The sequence below is a fragment of the Lolium perenne genome, chromosome 3, assembly GCF_019359855.2.
Source record: "Lolium perenne isolate Kyuss_39 chromosome 3, Kyuss_2.0, whole genome shotgun sequence".
Classification (NCBI taxonomy): Eukaryota; Viridiplantae; Streptophyta; class Magnoliopsida; order Poales; family Poaceae; genus Lolium; species Lolium perenne.
In genome coordinates, this window is record NC_067246.2 from 202,135,922 (window position 1) to 202,155,038 (window position 19,117).

The 19,117-nt window shown below is 41.4% G+C and overlaps 2 long non-coding RNA genes across 5 annotated transcripts; both read left to right on the forward strand.

The window, feature by feature from the left end:
- The first annotated feature begins 7,178 nt into the window (after positions 1-7,178).
- Positions 7,179-9,823, forward strand: LOC139829987 (uncharacterized). Of its 3 annotated transcripts, XR_011755654.1 has the most exons (4): positions 7,179-7,840; positions 8,057-8,443; positions 8,516-8,580; positions 8,705-9,823. It is a non-coding gene; the product is annotated as an uncharacterized lncRNA (long non-coding RNA). The 3 variants fall into 3 exon arrangements; XR_011755653.1 differs by lacking the exon at positions 7,179-7,840 and having other exon boundaries at positions 7,912-8,443; positions 8,696-9,823; XR_007877050.2 differs by lacking the exon at positions 7,179-7,840 and having other exon boundaries at positions 7,912-8,443.
- Positions 9,824-13,743: 3,920 nt separating this feature from the next.
- LOC139838529 (uncharacterized) lies at positions 13,744-15,324 on the forward strand. Of its 2 annotated transcripts, none has more exons than XR_011755656.1 (4): positions 13,744-13,954; positions 14,100-14,233; positions 14,314-14,390; positions 14,623-15,324. It is a non-coding gene; the product is annotated as an uncharacterized lncRNA (long non-coding RNA). The 2 variants fall into 2 exon arrangements; XR_011755655.1 differs by having other exon boundaries at positions 14,092-14,233; positions 14,623-15,323.
- Positions 15,325-19,117: the final 3,793 nt, after the last annotated feature.

A 19,117-nucleotide genomic window follows, 5' to 3' on the forward strand; every position in this document is an offset into this window, starting at 1 on the left:
CCGATGTCAGCCTCCCCGTACAAGAAACATATGATATTTTGATTATTTTGCAGACAATAAACAGTGTATTACGCTCTGAGCTATTTCAAACGGAAAATTAAATCTTTATTTTTACATAAACAAACTTATATGTTGAATCTCCTTGTTTTTTTGTCTTTGCGAAGCATAGGACTTTCCTGTTTTTTTTAGAAAATTCGGAACTTTCCTGTTTTGGAGTGGGCTGAAATTGTACGAGTCAAAAGGCCAAGCAGGATAGTTCGAAGGCCCAGATGTCCAGATGCAGCCCAATTGAAATCTTTCTTCTTGGATTTTTTTCACCCCCTGATTTCTGGCTACTTCATTTTTCTTTTGGTTCTGTGCCGCCTTGGAAACGTTGAGACCGCTGCTGCAAAATGGGACCCGCATGTCATCCTCTACGTACAATAAAATTTCTTTTCTTGGATTTTTTTTGGCTCCTGATATTTGGTCACTTGCCTTTTTCTTTCGATCCCGTGCAGCCTCTCAAACGGTGATACCGCTGCTGCTAAATGGGACCCGCATGTCATCCTCTATGTACAATCAAGTTTCTTTTCTTGAATTATTTTTGGCGCCTGATATTTGGTCACTTGCCTTTTTCTTTCGATCCCCTGCCGCTTCTCAAACGGTGATACCGCTGCTGCTAATTGGGACCCGCATGTCATCCTCTATGTACAATCAAGTTTCTTTTCTTGAATTATTTTTGGCTCCTCATATTTGGTCACTTGCCTTTTTCTTTCGATCTCATGCCACGTTTGAAACGGTGAGGAACCTTGCTGGCTCATGGGACCCGCATGTCATCCTCTATGTGCTATAAAAGTTTATTTTCTTGGGTTTTTTTTCACCCTCTGATTTTTGGCTATTTCCTTTTTCTTTCAATCTCATGCCACGTTTGAAACGTTGACGACGCTGCTGGCTCATGGGTCCCCGATGTCAGCCTCCCCGTACAGGAAACATGTGATATCTTGATTATTTTCAGACAATAAACCGTGTACTTCGCTCTGAGCTATTGCAAACGGATAGATTAAATATTTATTTTTCATAAACAAAATTATATGTTGAATCTCCTTGTTTTTTGTTTTTTGCGAAGCATAGGACTTTCCTGTTTTTTTACAGTAGATAAATCTGACTTTCCTGTTTTGGAGTGGGCTGAAATTGTACAAGACAAAGGCCGAGCAGGATAGTTCGAAGGCCCAGATGTCCAGATGCAGCCCAATTGAAATCTTTCTTTTCTTCGATTTTTTTGTACCCCCTAATTTCTGGTTACTTCATTTTTCTTTTGGTCCTGTGCCACCTTGGAAAAGTTGAGACCGCTGCAAAATGGGACCCGCATGTCATCCTCTATGTACAATAAAGTTTCTTTTCTTGGATTATTTTTGGCTCCTGATATTTGGTCACTTGCCTTTTTCTTTCGATCTCATGCCGAGTTTGAAACGTTGAGGAACCTGCTGGCTCATGGGTCCCGCATGTCATCCTCTATGAAAAATAAAAGTTTCCTTTGTTGGATTTATTTTTTACCCCTAATTTCTGGCTATTTGCCTTTTTCTTTTGATCCCCTGAACCCTTTGAAACGATGACGACGTTAGCTAAGGTGTCGGTCCCACATGTCATCTTCTATGAACAATAAAAGTTTCCTTTGATGGATTTATTTTTGACCCTACTTAATTTCTGGCTATTTCCTTTTTTTCTTTTGATCCCCTGCCGCCTTGGAATAGTTGAGGATGCTGCTGCCTCATGGGTCCCGCATGTCATCCTCTCAGAAAGGTTAATGTTTCTTTTCTTGGATTTTGTTTACCAACTGATTTTTGGCTTATTTTTTATTTCGATCTCCTGCCGCCTTTAAAATGTTGACGACGCTGCTGCCTCATGGGTCCCCGATGTCAGGCTCCCCGTACAAGAAACATGTGATATCTTGATTATTTTGCAGACAATAAACAGTGTACTTCGCTCTGAGCTATTGCAAATGGATAAATTAAATATTTATTTTTCATAACCAAACTTATATGTTGAATCTCCTTGTTTTTTGTTTTTTGCGAAGGATGGGACTTTCCTGTTTTTTTTAGATAAATCCGAATTTCCTATTTTGGAGTGGGCTGAAATTGTACGAGACAAAAGGCCAAGCAGGATAGTTCGAATGCCCAGAATCCAGATGCAGCCCAATTGAAATCTTTCTTTTGTTGGATTTTTTTCACCCCCTAATTTCTGGTTACTTCATTTTTCTTTTGGTCCTGTGCCGCCTTGGAAAAGTTGAGACCGCTGCTGCAAAATGGGACCCGCATGTCATCCTCTATGTACAATAAAGTTTTTTTTCTTGGATTATTTTTGGCTCCTGATATTTGGTCACTTGCCTTTTTCTTTCGATCTCATGCCGAGTTTGAAACATCGAGGAAGCTGCTCGCTCATGGGTCCCGCATGCCATCCTCTATGAACAATGAAGTTTCTTTTCTTGAATTATTTTTGGATCTGATATTTGGTCACCTGCCTTTTTCTTTCGATCTCATGCCACCTTTGAAACGCTGAGGAACCTGCAGGCTCATGGGACCCGCATGTCATCCTCTATGTCCATCAACTTTCTTTTCTTGGATTTTTTTGACCCCCTAATTTCTGGCTACTTTCTTTTTCTTTTGATCTCAAGTCGCATTTGAAACGTTGGGACCGCTGCTGCAAAATGGGACCCGCATGTCATTCTGTATGTACAATAAAAGTTTCTTTTCTTGGATTATTTTCCACCCTCTGATTTTTGGTCACTTGCCTTTTTCTTTCGATCTCATGCCGCCTTTGAAAACGTTGAGGAACCTGCTGGCTCATGGGACCCGCATGTCATCCTCTATGTACTATAAAAGTTTTTTTCTTGGATTTTTTTCTTTTGATCCCCTGCCGCCTTGGAAACGTTGAGTAAACTGCTGACTCATGGGACCCGCATGTCATCCTCTATGTACAATCAACTTTCTTTTTTCTTTTGATCTCAAGCCGCATTTGAAACGTTGAGACCGCTGCTGCAAAATGGGACCCGCATGTCATCCTCTATGTACAATAAAGTTTCTTTTCTTGGATTATTTTTGGCTCCTGATATTTGGTCACTTGCCTTTTTCTTTCGATCTCATGCCGAGTTTGAAATGTTGAGGAACCTGCTGGCTCATGGGTCCCGCATGTCATCCTCTATGAACAATAAAAGTTTCCTTTGTTGGATTTATTTTTTACCCCTAATTTCTGGCTATTTGCCTTTTTCTTTTGATCCCCTGCCCCCTTTGAGACGATGACGACGCAGTTGGCAGGTCGGTCCCACATGTCATCCTCTATGAACAATAAAAGTTTCCTTTGATGGATTTATTTTTTACCCTACTTAATTTCTGGCCATTTCCTTTTTTTCTTTTGATCCCCTGCCGCCTTGGAATAGTTGAGGATGTCGCCTCATGGGTCCCGCATGTCATCCTCTCAGAAAGGTAAATGTTTCTTTTCTTGGATTTTGTTTACCAACTGATTTATGGCTTAATTTTTCTTTCGATCTATTGCCGCCTTTAAAACGTTGACGACGCTGCTTGCTCATGGGTCCCTGATGTCAGCCTCCCCGTACAAGAAATATGTGATATTTCGATTATTTTGCAGACAATAAACAGTGTATTTCGCTCTGAGCTTTGCAAACGGATAAATTAAATCTTTATTTTTCATAACCAAACTTATATGTTGAATCTCCTTGTTTTTTGTTTTTTGCGAAGCATGGGACTTTCCTGTTTTGGAGTGGGCTGAAATTGTACGAGACAAAATGCCAAGCAGGATAGTTCGAAGGCCCAGAATCCAGATGCAGCCCAATTGAAATCTTTCTTTTCTTGGATTTTTTTCACCCCCTAATTTCTGGTTACTTCATTTTTCTTTTGGTCCTGTGCCGCCTTGGAAAAGTTGAGACCGCTGCTGCAAAATGGGACCCACATCTCATCCTCTATGTACAATAAAGTTTTTTTTCTTGGATTATTTTTGGCTCCTGATATTTGGTCACTTGCCTTTTTCTTTCGATCTCATGCCGAGTTTGAAACGTTGAGGAAGCTGCTCGCTCATGGGTCCCGCATGCCATCCTCTATGAACAATAAAGTTTCTTTTCTTGAATTATTTTTGGATCTGATATTTGGTCACTTGTCTTTTTCTTTCGATCTCATGCCACCTTTGAAACGCTGAGGAACCTGCAGGCTCATGGGACCCGCATGTCATCCTCTATGTCCATCAACTTTCTTTTCTTGGATTTTTTTGACCCCCTAATTTCTGGCTACTTTCTTTTTCTTTTGATCTCAAGTCGCATTTGAAACGTTGGGACAGCTGCTGCAAAATGGGACCCGCATGTCATCCTGTATGTACAATAAAAGTTTCTTTTCTTGGATTATTTTCCACCCTCTGATTTTTGGTCACTTGCCTTTTTCTTTCGATCTCATGCCGCCTTTGAAAACGTTGAGGAACGTGCTGGCTCATGGGACCCGCATGTCATCCTCTATGTACTATAAAAGTTTTTTTCTTGGATTTTTTTCTTTTGATCCCCTGCCACCTTGGAAACGTTGAGTAAACTGCTGACTCATGGGACCCGCATGTCATTGATACGTCTCCGACGTATCGATAATTTCTTATGTTCCATGCCACATTATTGATGTTATCTACATGTTTTATGCACACTTTATGTCATATTCGTGCATTTTCTGGAACTAACCTATTAACAAGATGCCGAAGTGCCGATTCTTTGTTTTCTGCTGTTTTTGGTTTCAGAAATCCTAGTAAGGAAATATTCTCGGAATTGGACGAAATCAACGCCCAGGGGCCTATTTTTCCACGAAGCTTCCAGAAGACCAAAGACGAAACGAAGTGGGGCCACGAGGCGCCCGGACTACAGGGCGGCGCGGCCTAGGGTTGGGCCGCGCGGCCCTGTCATCTGGGGCCCTCGTGTGCCCTCCTGACTTGCCCTTCCGCCTACTTAAAGCCTCCGTGACGAAACCCCCAGTACCGAGAGCCACGATATGGAAAACCTTCCAGAGACGCCGCCAACGCCGATCCCATCTCGGGGGATCCAGGAGATCGCCTCCGGCACCCTGCCGGAGAGGGGAATCATCTCCCGGAGGACTCTACACCGCCATGGTCGCCTCCGGTGTGATGTGTGAGTAGTCTACCCCTGGACTATGGGTCCATAGCAGTAGCTAGATGGTTGTCTTCTCCCCATTGTGCTATCATTGTCGGATCTTGTGAGCTGCCTAACATGATCAAGATCATCTATCTGTAATTCTATATGTTGCGTTTGTTGGGATCCGATGAATAGAGAATACTTGTTATGTTGATTATCAAAGTTATATCTACGTGTTGTTTATGATCTTGCATGCTTTCCGTTACTAGTAGATGCTCTGGCCAAGTAGATGCTTGTAACTCCAAGAGGGAGTACTTATGCTCGATAGTGGGTTCATGCCCGCATTGACACCGGGACAAAGGATGAAAGTTCTAAGGTTGTGTTGTGCTGTTGCCACTAGGGATAAAACATTGATGCTATGTCTAAGGATGTAGTTGTTGATTACATTACGCACCATACTTAATGCAATTGTCCGTTGCTTTGCAACTTAATACCGGGAGGGTTCGGATGATAACTTTGAAGGTGGACTTTTTAGGCATAGATGCAGTTGGATGGCGGTCTATGTACTTTGTTGTAATGCCCAATTAAATCTCACTATACTCATCATGATATGTATGTGCATGGTCATGCCCTCTTTATTTGTCAATTGCCCAACTGTAATTTGTTCACCCAACATGCTGTTTGTCTTATGGGAGAGACACCTCTAGTGAACTGTGGACCCCGGTCCAATTCTCTTTACTGAAATACAATCTACTGCAATACTTGTTCTACTGTTTTCTCGCAAACAATCATCTTCCACACAATACGGTTAATCCTTTGTTACAGCAAGCCGGTGAGATTGACAACCTCACTGCTTTCGTTGGGGCAAAGTACTCGTGGTTGTGTTGTGCAGTTCCACGTTGGCGCCGAATCCCTGGTGTTGCGCCGCACTACATCCCGCCGCCATCAACCTTCAACGTGCTTCTTGGCTCCTCCTGGTTCGATAAACCTTGGTTTCTTTCTGAGGGAAAACTTGCTGCTGTGCGCATCATACCTTCCTCTTGGGGTTCCCAACGAACGTGTGAGTTACACGCCATCAAGCATATTTTCTGGCGCCGTTGCCGGGGAGATCAAGACACGCTACAAGGGGAGTCTCCACTTCTCAATCTCTTTACTTTGTTTTTGTCTTGCTTAGTTTTATTTACTATTTTGTTTGCTGCACTAAATCAAAATACAAAAAAATTAGTTGCTAGTTTTACTTTGTTTGCTATCTTGTTTGCTATATCGAAAACACAAAAAAATTAGTTACTTGCATTTACTTTACTTATTTCATCATGTTTCCTTTTAATTTTACCACAAAAGACATACCGGTAGGACGTGGGTCTATAGTTGGGAGAAATAATATAGAAGAATTTTTCAATCATGTTAGTACCATTGAAAATTTTGAAGATAGACACTTGGTAGACCTTGCGCCTACTTATGAAATTGCTGCCGCTCATTTAGTTCGCCTGTTGGAAACTAAATTTGTTAATCTTAATCCTATAATCCAACACATGTTTCTCACACTTGGTGATATGGAAGAAGGGGAGAAGAAAGATTTTGTTTTAGAAACCCTTCTTAGAGAATTTGGTGGTCTAGCAAGAGAAGCTAGAAAGGTGTTTGCTAAATTTAATATGCTTGGTTCTCATACTAATTTTGTTAGTCTCCTTGAAAAGATGGACATGGATAGAATAAGATACACTAATAATATTGATGATGGTGGGGAGATCAAAGCACCAATACCATGTAAACTCTTAGCTATGAATGATGCACTAGAAAATAACTATGCTTGGCTTGTTCCTGAAAATTTGTTTGATGAGAGTAGCACACCTAAGACTAATGAAAAGGGAGATGCTAAAACTTATGTATTTCTTCTATAAATGTCCCTAGACTACCCGGCCAACCAAGGCATCCAAGAGGGGCAAAAACATCTGGTTCGTTGGTTTCATCATGCACAGTAATATGACCATCCCGCTTTCTACCACAACCGTCCATTGTAGTAATTATTTTGTCACCGGCCGTTTCTGGATATGAGTGCATGACAATTGGGCCCAACCAGGTGTGGAGCCGGCAGCAAGAGGCAGCGAGGATAGCTCGTTTGCGTAGGAGCAGCCTTTCTTGGTGTACGCGCGCGGACCAGCAGTAAAACCTAGATCGGTGAACTGCTCCACCCAATCCGCTGCCTCCTCTCCTTCCCAATCCCCTTCTCTCTTCCTCATCCAATCCCCACCTTCTCTCACCCAAATTCGCCGCCGCCTCCTCTCTCCCACTCCACGAGCCGGTGCAGACGGCTCAAAAGGTTCGCCCCGAGGTCGACCTCGTCGAGCGGCGAGCAGGCGGAGCCGTAGGGGACGGCCATGGCGGCGTGCGAGAGGAGGCGCCGCAGGAGCGCGGCCGGGCCGTCGGGGTCGGGGCCACGATTCGGCGACCAGGCCAGGGCGCCGTAGCAGCAGCTCCGGCGGCGGCGGCCAGGCCAGGGCGAATTGGGGTGGGGGCCGCATCTCGCGTCGCATGCCGCCGAGCGGCGAGCAGGCGAAGCCGTAGGGGACGGCCACGGCGGCGTGCGAGAGGAGGCGCCGCAGGAGCGCGGCCGGGCCGTCGGGGTCGGGGCCACGATTCGGTGACCAGGCCAGGGCGCCGTAGCAGCAGCTGGCGGCGGCGGCCAGGCCAGGGCGGATTGGGGTGGGGGCCGCATCTCGCGTCGCAGGGATGGTAAGTCCTTAGATTTTCTTCTCCTCCTGGTTCCTCTCCCAATTTCTCCCAACATCTCTTTGCCTTATTCACTTGCAGAGTGCTTTTACTAATTTAGTGTGAAATTGTAATCAAGCTTTCCTTTTCTTTTTGTCTAATTTTAGATGTGGGCTTTTGTTGTTGGAAGTTTCATTAGGCTATATGCACTTGCGTAAAGTGGATTATATGCACTTGCAGAAAGTGACGAGGGAAAGTGAATCCAATTTTTTAATATTTGAGAGCCTCACACCTGCAGATTTATGCACTTGCCTTGAAGTGCAACGGTCAAATTTTGGTCCACCTATCACTAAAGGTTTACTTCGACAAACTCTGAAGCTTTGGATGATCTACTTTGTGTACGTTTGTGTTCTTCAGTGTTTTTTATATTTCAGAGTGACAACCATTGACGAACCATATTATTTGTAGGAGTAAAAGACCAGTGTCGACCTAAGGTTACTGCGGATAGGACAGCGGAAGCTGGCCTGCACTGGATATCCAGATTTTGTTGGCGGTTGCTAGCGGGGAAGAGGGTTGTCATTTGGAGGATGAGGATAAGGAAGGCGGCTATCGCTGGAAAAACATGTGGTATGATATTTGAATGTACATCAGTATAATTATTAAACTTCTATCAAGTGCTCACTACTTTATTTTCTGCAGGGGCTTTCGTAGAAACTATGGAGAATTTGGGATTTGTCTACATTGCTTCGAGACATTATGCACATGTATGTAGTCCATCTGTCTTATTTGTTAACCCTTGATAATGCAATAATTAATTGTGCTATAGTTGATAAAAATTCCTGCGGGGAAATTAACTAACTATGTTAATTTTGCATTCAGAATATCAAGTGCATAATTAATGGAAACGGAAGACATTGGAAGATCTTGTTTTAGTTGCAGAGGGTGGAGTATCTGTAAATATAGGCAGTGAATGTGATTTGGAAAATATTACTACTGATGCTGAGTTGCAGGAAAGAAAGTGCCTGTTTTGCTCACAAAATATTACCACAGGTACAATTATCCCTCCTCCGAAAGTAGATTATTTATTTCATTATGGAATCCTTTTCCCCATTATGTTTACTTGGCTACCATTTATTGATCTCCGCCCTCCTCCCTCATGCTACATTGTGGCTTCAATGCTGTCCGTATGGTGGAGCCTTGCAGGGTGAGGGAGTAGACAATGGTGAAGATCAGAGGGCGTGAGCTCACGGTGGTCGCCCAGATTTCAACAGCTTCGACAGGTAGAGAAGGTAATCAATTCGTGTATTCTCTGCTTTTGTATATTGTATGGTGCTTGTCAAGCATATACCCAATCTCTGAGTAAAAAGGAATTTTAAATGACCAAAATGTAAAGAACCCATACCACATATCATCTCCCTGCAAATCTGAGTTACACTTATCTTTCTGCAGATCTCACAAATTTGAAGGAACTGTAGTTGTCTTCATGTAGAATTCACTCAAAACTTCTCCATGTAGTTGTCTTCTTATGCCCACCCCATCTTCCCATAATGTCCTATGATTTTTTCAGTCTTCTGAAATTTTAAGCGGATGTTTTATGCTTTAGACTGATATAGTTGTAATATATTTATTATATGCACCCATGATTTCTATGATTAAGATTTCATTTTGTCGGCTGATTTCTCGATTGATTGAACTAACTGTTCATTTTCATTTTGTGTTAATGCTTAATAATATGTTTGTTGCTTCTTCTTGCATGTGGTTACAAGATTCGCCTTATATGTCGATTGATTCGTTAATGATTCCCATGCCTTCGGTCAGCTTTGCAATATGGAGGTCACTGCTTTGCAATATGGTATGTGCCTGACAGGGGCAGGTAAGAAAACAACCTCATTTTTGCCTCAGGTCTAACTAGAGATTATGTCATCCAGTTTTAGTGGGCAGTTAAAAGAGCAGCCCTATTTTCGTTAAAGTTTTCCTGCCCTTTAATATATTTTTGGTTGCATTTCCAGTCTCTCTTTTTTGCTCTGATAATGACAAGAAACTGTTCGTTCACAATGATATTTATAAGATACTATTACAAGATGAAGCTGAATGTGAAAATCGTTTAAATATGTAGTTTCCAAGATCAAAACCGACAAGAAAAGTCACTTCTACCTTGCAATCATGAGCTCAGATATGATGCCTTTTGACTCGGTTATCTTTGCGCTTTTTTGCAGCTTTGTAATTTTATTTATAGCCTGAAGGTGTTACTGCAAGTGTGGCTTGAGTAGCAAAGTGCGTTCTTCGGAGAGTAGAAGCATATCTATTGGTTAGTTTATATCAAACCCCATGGAAACCATGTTTAGCTTTTTTCCATATTTTAAGAAGCAGGTTGTGGTTAAAAGCTAGCTGCAAAAAATAGTGGCTTACAACTTCAGTTTGTACGGGGGAAGTATTATTTTTATAATATGGATATCTTCCCTCAATTACGCAGGTCACTTGCTATACTATTTTTCGTTTTACGATCATATTGATCGAGTCAAATCGCACAAGTATTTAAGGTTATCATGCAAATCGGTTGTTGTTAGGTAAGCATTACATGTTCGTTTACATTATGCTCCAAATCAGTGGCGATTGTCTAAATTGAATCTACATATGGTTCTGAGGGCCATTAAAGCATGGCTTGGTTTCTTGCCTATATAAGACGATCATAAGTTGTACATGATCAGCTTTGTTCAATGGTGAGAGGTATCTGCTCTCTTTTCTTATGATGCAACAATACTGGTGTTCTTTTACGGTGTATAGACCTACTTATATGTGAAAATAGGATGCAAAAGCTGATCTCATAGTCAATATCTTTCTAAAAATAGATTCTTTATTTTTCAAGGTAGGTTACGACTTATGCGACATCGGTTGGTGGCGCCGGAGGGTTCCGGCGGTTGGTAGCACACTGTCCGAAGTCGCGGAGGTGGCGCATCCACCGGTGATGGCCTACTTTCTTGAAAGGAGCCGCCGACAACACCTGTCAGTGTACAATAATTTCTAAGAGAAAGGTAGGTTAAAAATCAAGAAATAAATATTACCATGTCGAATAAATATTTATGGATATCCATTGCCCTTGTTTGTTTTCAACCGGCTTGTCACATAGTAGTGGGTAGATGGGTGGGATGATCCTCATCTGTTGACATAGGTAGGACTGCGGCGACGGGGACTTTCAGCAACTGCAATTAATTTATTTATCCGTGGAATTGCTTGATTCGTGTTGATGGTCTTGAATATCATATCAGAGAAGAACTTAATAAAACAGCTTCTCGAACCATGGTTATTCTGCATCCTCTAAAGTTTTGACATTCTATTCCTGCTGCAAACCACTCTATGCATTCAGTCTTTAGAAGTTCCCAACAAACTAATGGTGCTTCCCTTTGAGGATGGAAAAGTCATAGACCTTGATGGAAAACAGTGGCCTGATGATCCTGGCAATGACGCTTCATCCTACTACAAGGTTCCTCTCTGGTTCAGTATATGGTTAGCATAATATGTTTTGTTGTTATGGAACAACCTACTTAAAATTCACTCATAATAAGGCAAAAAGATTCACAGTAGCTGGAATATTTGGGTTCACTATACCTTTGATGCTTTATTCATTTTACTTTATGTCTGTGCTTCATAATTTGTTACGCGCTACCTATCTACATGTTCCTTTCTCAAGAACTTTTTACATTGAGAAAAGTGTTTTTTTTCCTTAAGAACTCAAAAGATTACTATGGCCTAGCTTATGGTAAATCTGCCCTGCTAAGGTAATTGTTTAAGTATTATTGTTCATGTGTTGAGAACATTGATTTGAATTTACTTACCATTGATGGTTTGTGTCTATTTAATTACTATTGGCTATATCCTGGTAAATCAGCATAGTTACAACGTGGTACTTGTATATTTAATTACTAGGTGGCATGCATTCCCGAGTCTAAAGGAGATTGTAAAAGGCGCATATGTTCTACCATCACTCGCTACCGCAGTCCTAGGTGACTATTTCCAATTTGAGCAGCTTGGTAATCTCTCTAGACCTTTTTATTTGTTGGCATTCCCCCCTGTACCTCTCGATGCAACTGACTGTCTTGCTTCAATGTAATTCCAGGCCACTTTGGACACGGACTTGACCCCGCGAAGCTTGTGTTCAACATGACTGTTGTGGAAGAGCACAAGCGGTCACCATCGGCAGGAGGAGCAAGGGCCGTCACTGCCTCTCTCTTTCTCTCTCTGATCGCGTTCTTCCCTCCTCAGTAGGGGCGGACGTCCGCTATCACCGAGAGAAACGAGGAGACGAAGCCATTCAATATCTACGCCTCCCAGGTGCCTTTGAGCGGTCGCCCACGCAGAAAGGACGCACAACCATGGGGCACTTGAGTGTGCCTGGTTTGTCGGGTAGGTCGATCCCTACAGCACCTCCTCCGCATATCTCCCCTTGCCGCCGGAGGAACTGACGCAACCATGACCACGGCTCCTCCGCTTCATCTTTGCTGCTAGATTGTGGGAGTGCCTTGTCCTTGATCCATGATTTGGTGCGATTTATTTTCTGTACTTTTTTTTTTGCTTGCCACTGAAGGAAATTCTGGGGAACAGAGCGTTCTTTCAGCTTATTACACTTTCTAAGCTACCGTAAGATTAATTGTTAGTTGATGCCGGTTATGATTGAATCACAATGGCAATCTAATATTGTCCTGATTATATTTCTATTGTAATGTGGCTGTTGTAGTACATTTCAACCCCTGATGTGTGTTGATCATGCCTTCTACTTTTTCGTACTCAAGGAGATAGCACTAGGTGTTGTGGAATTGGATTTTTTTCATTTAGCTTTGAATATTTCTCTAACCATGGGCTAGAGAACTCATTATTTAGATTATATGCGCATCACTCTCACTGATTTGCCTTTTTAATCTTTTGAGCGGGTTTTTTTCTTGAAGATGCCATGATTCTTCAGTATGGGCAATCATTGGGTGGTCTCGTGCTGAATAATATCATTGAAATGGTATGCTTTCAAATTTGTATTCAGCCTTTATCGTAGTTATCCATGCTCTATTGAAATTTTCATTTTGTTGTTGTAATTCAAACAGAAAGACAATGTTCCTCATTCATTGTATGTTCACATTCATAAGTACTTACTATATTGCTGTGGGAGATGACCGATTTCTTCATGCCTTATAGAGTTGTGATTTATACCAACAATTGTTTGACCCCTGTGAACAAATAAATGAACCAAGAATGTAGTTGTTGTGATTTATACCACTTTGATGCAGCCAAGATTCCAGGGAGGAATGGACTATACATTCACTCTTGATTAACTAAATATTGATTCTTTTACTTTCTATACTCTGTGAAGGAAAACATATATTTTATGTGTCCATGACAATGAGGTGTTGGAAGCTCTAAATTTGCGTGCACCACCATTGAGTTTCTCCTGGTTTTCTTTGTGTAGTATTTGGCAGGGAGTACATGCGGAACATGCCCCCTGTATATGTTTTATCTATAAAATGTGCAACAATCCCTTTCTTTACCTCATGTAGGCAGATGCAATAATATTATTGTCAAGATGCTCCAAAAAAATTACTATTAGTTGTTGTAGCATGTTCTGCTATTTTCCCTATCGTGTATAATCGGTTTTCCCATTTTTCTTAAGTGTATCATATCATCCTGTTGATTTGTTTTCCAAATCTAAGTTTTCTAAATCCAATAAAGTGTATTTTCATATACCTGTAGATTGGTACGAGCTTCACGGGATCGTGCGCCAAGGCGCACATCTAAATCTAGCTATCATGATGGAGGTGGTGCGGTTCGGCCCTGTGAACCGCCGAACCGGACCTGAATTTTGTTACCAATTGGACCAGGGGCCGACCCGCTAGAAATTAGGTCCATATCGAACCTCACCCGTCTGAACCTAGGGTAGTACCGCACCTCCACATCTCTTCTCCAGTCGCGAGTCGCGACACAGGGACGACGCCGCCGCCCCTGCCCACTCCTCCGCTCCTTTCCCTCATCTCTCCAAGTTGTCCCCACCGCCGGAGCAGAGCAACCCGCCGGCCGCCGGAAAGCCGCGACGCTGCGTGAGGCGCTCGCAACCGGGAGCTTCAGATCTCGCGGAGCACCCTCGTCGTCGAAATCCAGGTACATTCTTGGTCGTATGCTGGGATTTGCCTTGCAGATTGGGGATTTCTGTTCCGTCCTAGCCGTGTATTGCTCGTGTAGCAGCCGGTTTCCCTTCGGTGGATCAAGGTAAGGCCTCAGTTTTTGCACGTCCTCAGTAATGCAGGTCTGAGTCTGCTTCTGAGTCTGCTTTTAGCATGGGAGGAAGAATTGTCACCGACTTCCGTAGCAGGTTGGGCGTTGAGAGTGTTGAGGCTCTTGTTTGTTCGAAAGATTGGTATCGAGGTCAAGGACCTTCTGGTAAACTAGCCCACTCACCTTCATTGTTTGATGTAATTTCGTTTTATTTAAACTAATATGCTATGATTTTTGTATTTCAGCTTCTCATCGATGAATGGGCGCAATCACCGATGTAGTTGACCTCAATGATGCTGAAACCGAATCACCCTTGGCATAGGTAATCTAGCTGAATATAATCACTTGCTTCACACTTTCTTCATGTGAAAAAGGCAGGGTTTGGCATGTAAAATGACTTGATGGATATAATCCATACAGCTTTGTCTCGCCTTCTCTCTACTTCTACGTTTTTATCATTTGGTGGTAGCTGTCTATCAAGCCTTAAGTTCTGCATATTCTGTGTAAATATTACTTGTGTTGTGTAACATGGGAGTATTTTCCATCCTGTGCAGCCAAGCTCATGCCAGTTGGATATGGCATCAAGAAGCTTCAGATCATGATGACCATCATTGATGATCTTGTCTCTGTCGACACACTCATTGAGGACCATCTGTGTGTTGAACCAGCGAACGAGTACATCCAGAGCTGCGACATTGTTGCGTTCAACAAAATTTGTGAGGTTCTTCAGCTCCTTTAATTTCGTATCCTAGCTTTAATGCACTGGTTATACCTGGCTGGTCTAGATGTTGACATGATGAATGCCCCTCTTTCCTTTACATATGTTGTTTGGAAGTCATACTACACTATTGTGTGTCTACTTCTTATCTCCACTTCATCTTCAGTGTCCCTGTTTTTATAGTTATACTACACTATTGTGTGTCTACTTCTTATCTCCACTTCATCTTCAGTGTCCCTGTTTTTATAGTTGTGCAAGAAACAGGTCTGGAGTGATTTGATTTCCTGTGTTGGGGAAAGAGAGTGCTATGCACATAGGTAAGCAACATGAACTCACAGCGAAATAGCAGAGTTAGACAGGAGCTCTCGCTAGCGTGGCATTACAATGCACAGTTCATAGCTAAATGCTGCTGAGTTATAGATTCTGATGTCTTTTAGCTCCGTCCAAGAAAAAATAAAACGAAACTGGTTTTTCTCTTCATTCTTGCAGCCCTTCTGCTGGTTTTGGTTCCTAGATGTGTGATCAAAAATAAAACGAAACTGGTATATGTTTGTTCTTGCAGACAGTGCAGATAGAGCTGAATCTGGACAAACTTTGCAGTAATAAAACCTTATTGCATGATGCTTTGAAAAATAAAAATATTGTAACGATTAGTTTGTGAGTTGTCCATATTGCTTCACCCACTCGTTCGAAAGGTTTGTATCCATAGGTTTTGTAACAATATATGGTTATGATATATGCAGGTTTTATGTACTTACAATATTGTTCCATCCCAGCTTTGGAACGCTTCGGGACAAGTGAAGTTGTGAGAAAAGTTTGTCCTATTTTTCTTATTGTTTTTACAAGTGACCATGCATAAGGTTTTAATACTTTAACCGTCCAAGAAGACTTTGAGGTTGGAGATGTTCATTTTTGTATTTTTTAAGACGCCACATGTGGCTGCTATATTTTTGAAAAGGACACAAAATAATCCTTAGTTATGGAAGCAAATGAAGTGATAAGAAATTGGAATACTTTGTTTTGTGGAAATATTTGTGAATTTGGAATTTTTTCACATGCTTAATCAGGCTTTGCCAAGTCTTTGGGCTATCAGTTTAAAGGAACTTTCATTGTCATCGTGGGAACCATTTAAATTCATCGTGTTCAGTTCTCCGTGGCCACTAAATTATTGGTGGATTATATATTTTAAAACGGATTTTCTAATAAACCGATTAATATTAAAAGATATGGTCAATATGTGGCGGTCAATCGTTTGAAAGTGAGTGGGACATGCTGCCGATGCCATCGCCTCAGTTTGAAAGTGAGGAAACTTGAAGTAAACAACACATCGGCTTTAGTTATAGAAGCAATTTATATTTGCATTCACCATTGACATTAGAAGCTTTGCCATCCTTCTGCATGTCGCCACCATGGCGTCTCCCTCCACAACATCTTCCTATAGCTGCGTGCCTTCATGGAACGGTAAGAGGAAGAGCCGTTTTAACGCAAATCACGATGGAGGTGAGGGGTATCAGCTGAGAATAGTGATGGAAATTGTTTATGTGAGGCAAACATTTGTAATAGTTTTTGGTTCCCGTGGTATCGGTTAAGGGGCTTAAAATCTCAAACCGACTTCTTGCAATAGTAATTATCCTTTTATGCTTCTTTTGTGATGCTACCTTTTTTGGTACAATAACCATAATATGGTGGAGCAGCTTATACAAAAGCATAATAGCTGAAAAAATAGTGTGATAGCGTAATAAATTGTCATATCTTCCTGCAACACCTCGATGAAATAGTGTTTCTGTGATATACTAAAATAAGCTAAAACTTATGATTTTAATCCTGACCTAATTCCGCGTTTGCGCGATAGCGCAACCGGTCATCTAGTCTAATATACTATGCCTGGTTGAGAACACTCCGCACCCCGCTGAGAATGCACCGTCTCTCGATAATACTTGATACACACTTTCTGCGCCTAGCTGAAAGGCGTTAAAGAAAAGCGCTTATGGGAGACAACCCATGTTTTTACCTACAGTACTTTGTTTTTATTTTGTGTCTTGGAAGTTGTTTACTACTGTAGCAACCTCTCCTTATCTTAGTTTTGTGTTTTGTTGTGCCAAGTTAAGCCGTTGATAGAAAAGTAAGTACTAGATTTGGATTACTGCACAGTTCCAGATTTCTTTGCTGTCACGAATCTGGGTCCACCTCCCTGTAGGTAGCTCAGAAAATTAAGCCAATTTACGTGCATGATCCTCAGATATATATGCAACTTTCATTCAATTTGAGCATTTTCATTTGAGCAAGTCTGGTGCCATTTTAAAATTCGTCAATACGAACTGTTCTGTTTTGACAGATTCTGCCTTTTATTTCGCATTGCCTCTTTTGCTATGTTGGATGAATTTCTTTGATCCACTAATGTCCAGTAGCATTATGCAATGTCCAGAAGTGTTAAGAATGATTGTGTCACCTCTGAATATGTTAATTTTTATTGTGCACTAACCCTCTAATGAGTTGTTTCGAGTTTGGTGTGGAGGAAGTTTTCAAGGATCAAGAGAGGAGTATGATGCAACATGATCAAGGAGAGTGAAAGCTCTAAGCTTGGGGATGCCCCGGTGGTTCACCCCTGCATATATTAAGAAGACTCAAGCGTCTAAGCTTGGGGATGCCCAAGGCATCCCCTTCTTCATCGACAACATTATCAGGTTCCTCCCCTGAAACTATATTTTTATTCCATCACATCTTATGTGTTTTTTCTTGGAGCGTCGGTTTGTTTTTGTTTTTGTTTTGTTTGAATAAAATGGATCCTAGCATTCACTTTATGGGAGAGAGACACGCTCCGCTGTAGCATATGGACAAGTATGTCCTTGGTTTCTACTCATAGTATTCATGGCGAAGTTTCTCCTTCGTTAAATTGTTATATGGTTGGAATTGGAAAATGATACATGTAGTAATTGCTATAAATGTCTTGGGTAATGTGATACTTTGCAATTGTTGTGCTCATGTTTAAGCTCTTGCATCATATGCTTTGCACCCATTAATGAAGAAATACATAGAGCATGCTAAAATTTGGTTTGCATATTTGGTTTCTCTAAGGTCTAGATAATTTCTAGTATTGAGTTTGAACAACAAGGAAGACGGTGTAGAGTCTTATAATGTTTTCAATATGTCTTTTATGTGAGTTTTGCTGCACCGGTTCATCCTTGTGTTTGTTTCAAATAAGCCTTGCTAGCCTAAACCTTGTATCGAGAGGGAATACTTCTCATGCATCCAAAATACTTGAGCCAACCACTATGCCATTTGTGTCCACCATACCTACCTACTACATGGTATTTTTCGCCATTCCAAAGTAAATTGCTTGAGTGCTACCTTTAAAATTCCATCATTCACCTTTGCAATATATAGCTCATGGGACAAATAGCTTAAAAACTATTGTGGTATTGAATATGTAATTATGCACTTTATCTCTTATTAAGTTGCTTGTTGTGCGATAACCATGTTCACTGGGGACGCCATCAACTATTCATTGTTGAATTTCATGTGAGTTTCTATGCATGTCCGTCTTGTCTGAAGTAAGAGAGATCTACCACCTTATGGTTAAGCATGCATATGTTAGAGAAGAACATTGGGCCGCTAACTAAAGCCATGATCCATGGTGGAAGTTTCAGTTTTGGACATATATCCTCAAATCTCATATGAGAAAATTATTAATTGTTGTTACATGCTTATGCATAAAAGAGGAGTCCATTATCTGTTGTCTATGTTGTCCCGGTATGGATGTCTAAGTTGAGAATAATCAATAGCGAGAAATCCAAATGCGAGCTTTCTCCTTAGACCTTTGTACAAAGTGCATAGAGGTACCCCTTTGTGACACTTGGTTAAAACAGTGCATTGTGATGATCCGGTAGTCCAAGCTAATTAGGACAAGGTGCGGGCACTATTAGTACATTATGCATGAGGCTTGCAACTTATAAGATATAATTTACATGATGCATATGCTTTATTACTACCGTTGACAAAATTGTTTCATGTTTTCAAAATCAAAGCTCTAGCACAAATATAGCAATCGATGCTTTTCCTCTATGGAGGACCATTCTTTTACTTTCAATGTTGAGTCAGTTCTCCTATTTCTCTCCACCTCAAGAAGCAAACACTTGTGTGAACTGTGCATTGATTCCTACATACTTGCTTATTGCACTTATTATATTACTCTATGTTGACAATATCCATGAGATATACATGTTACAATTTGAAAGCAACCGCTGAAACTTAATCTTCTTTTGTGTTGCTTCAATGCCTTTACTTTGAATTATTGCTTTATGAGTTAACTCTTATGCAAGACTTATTAATGC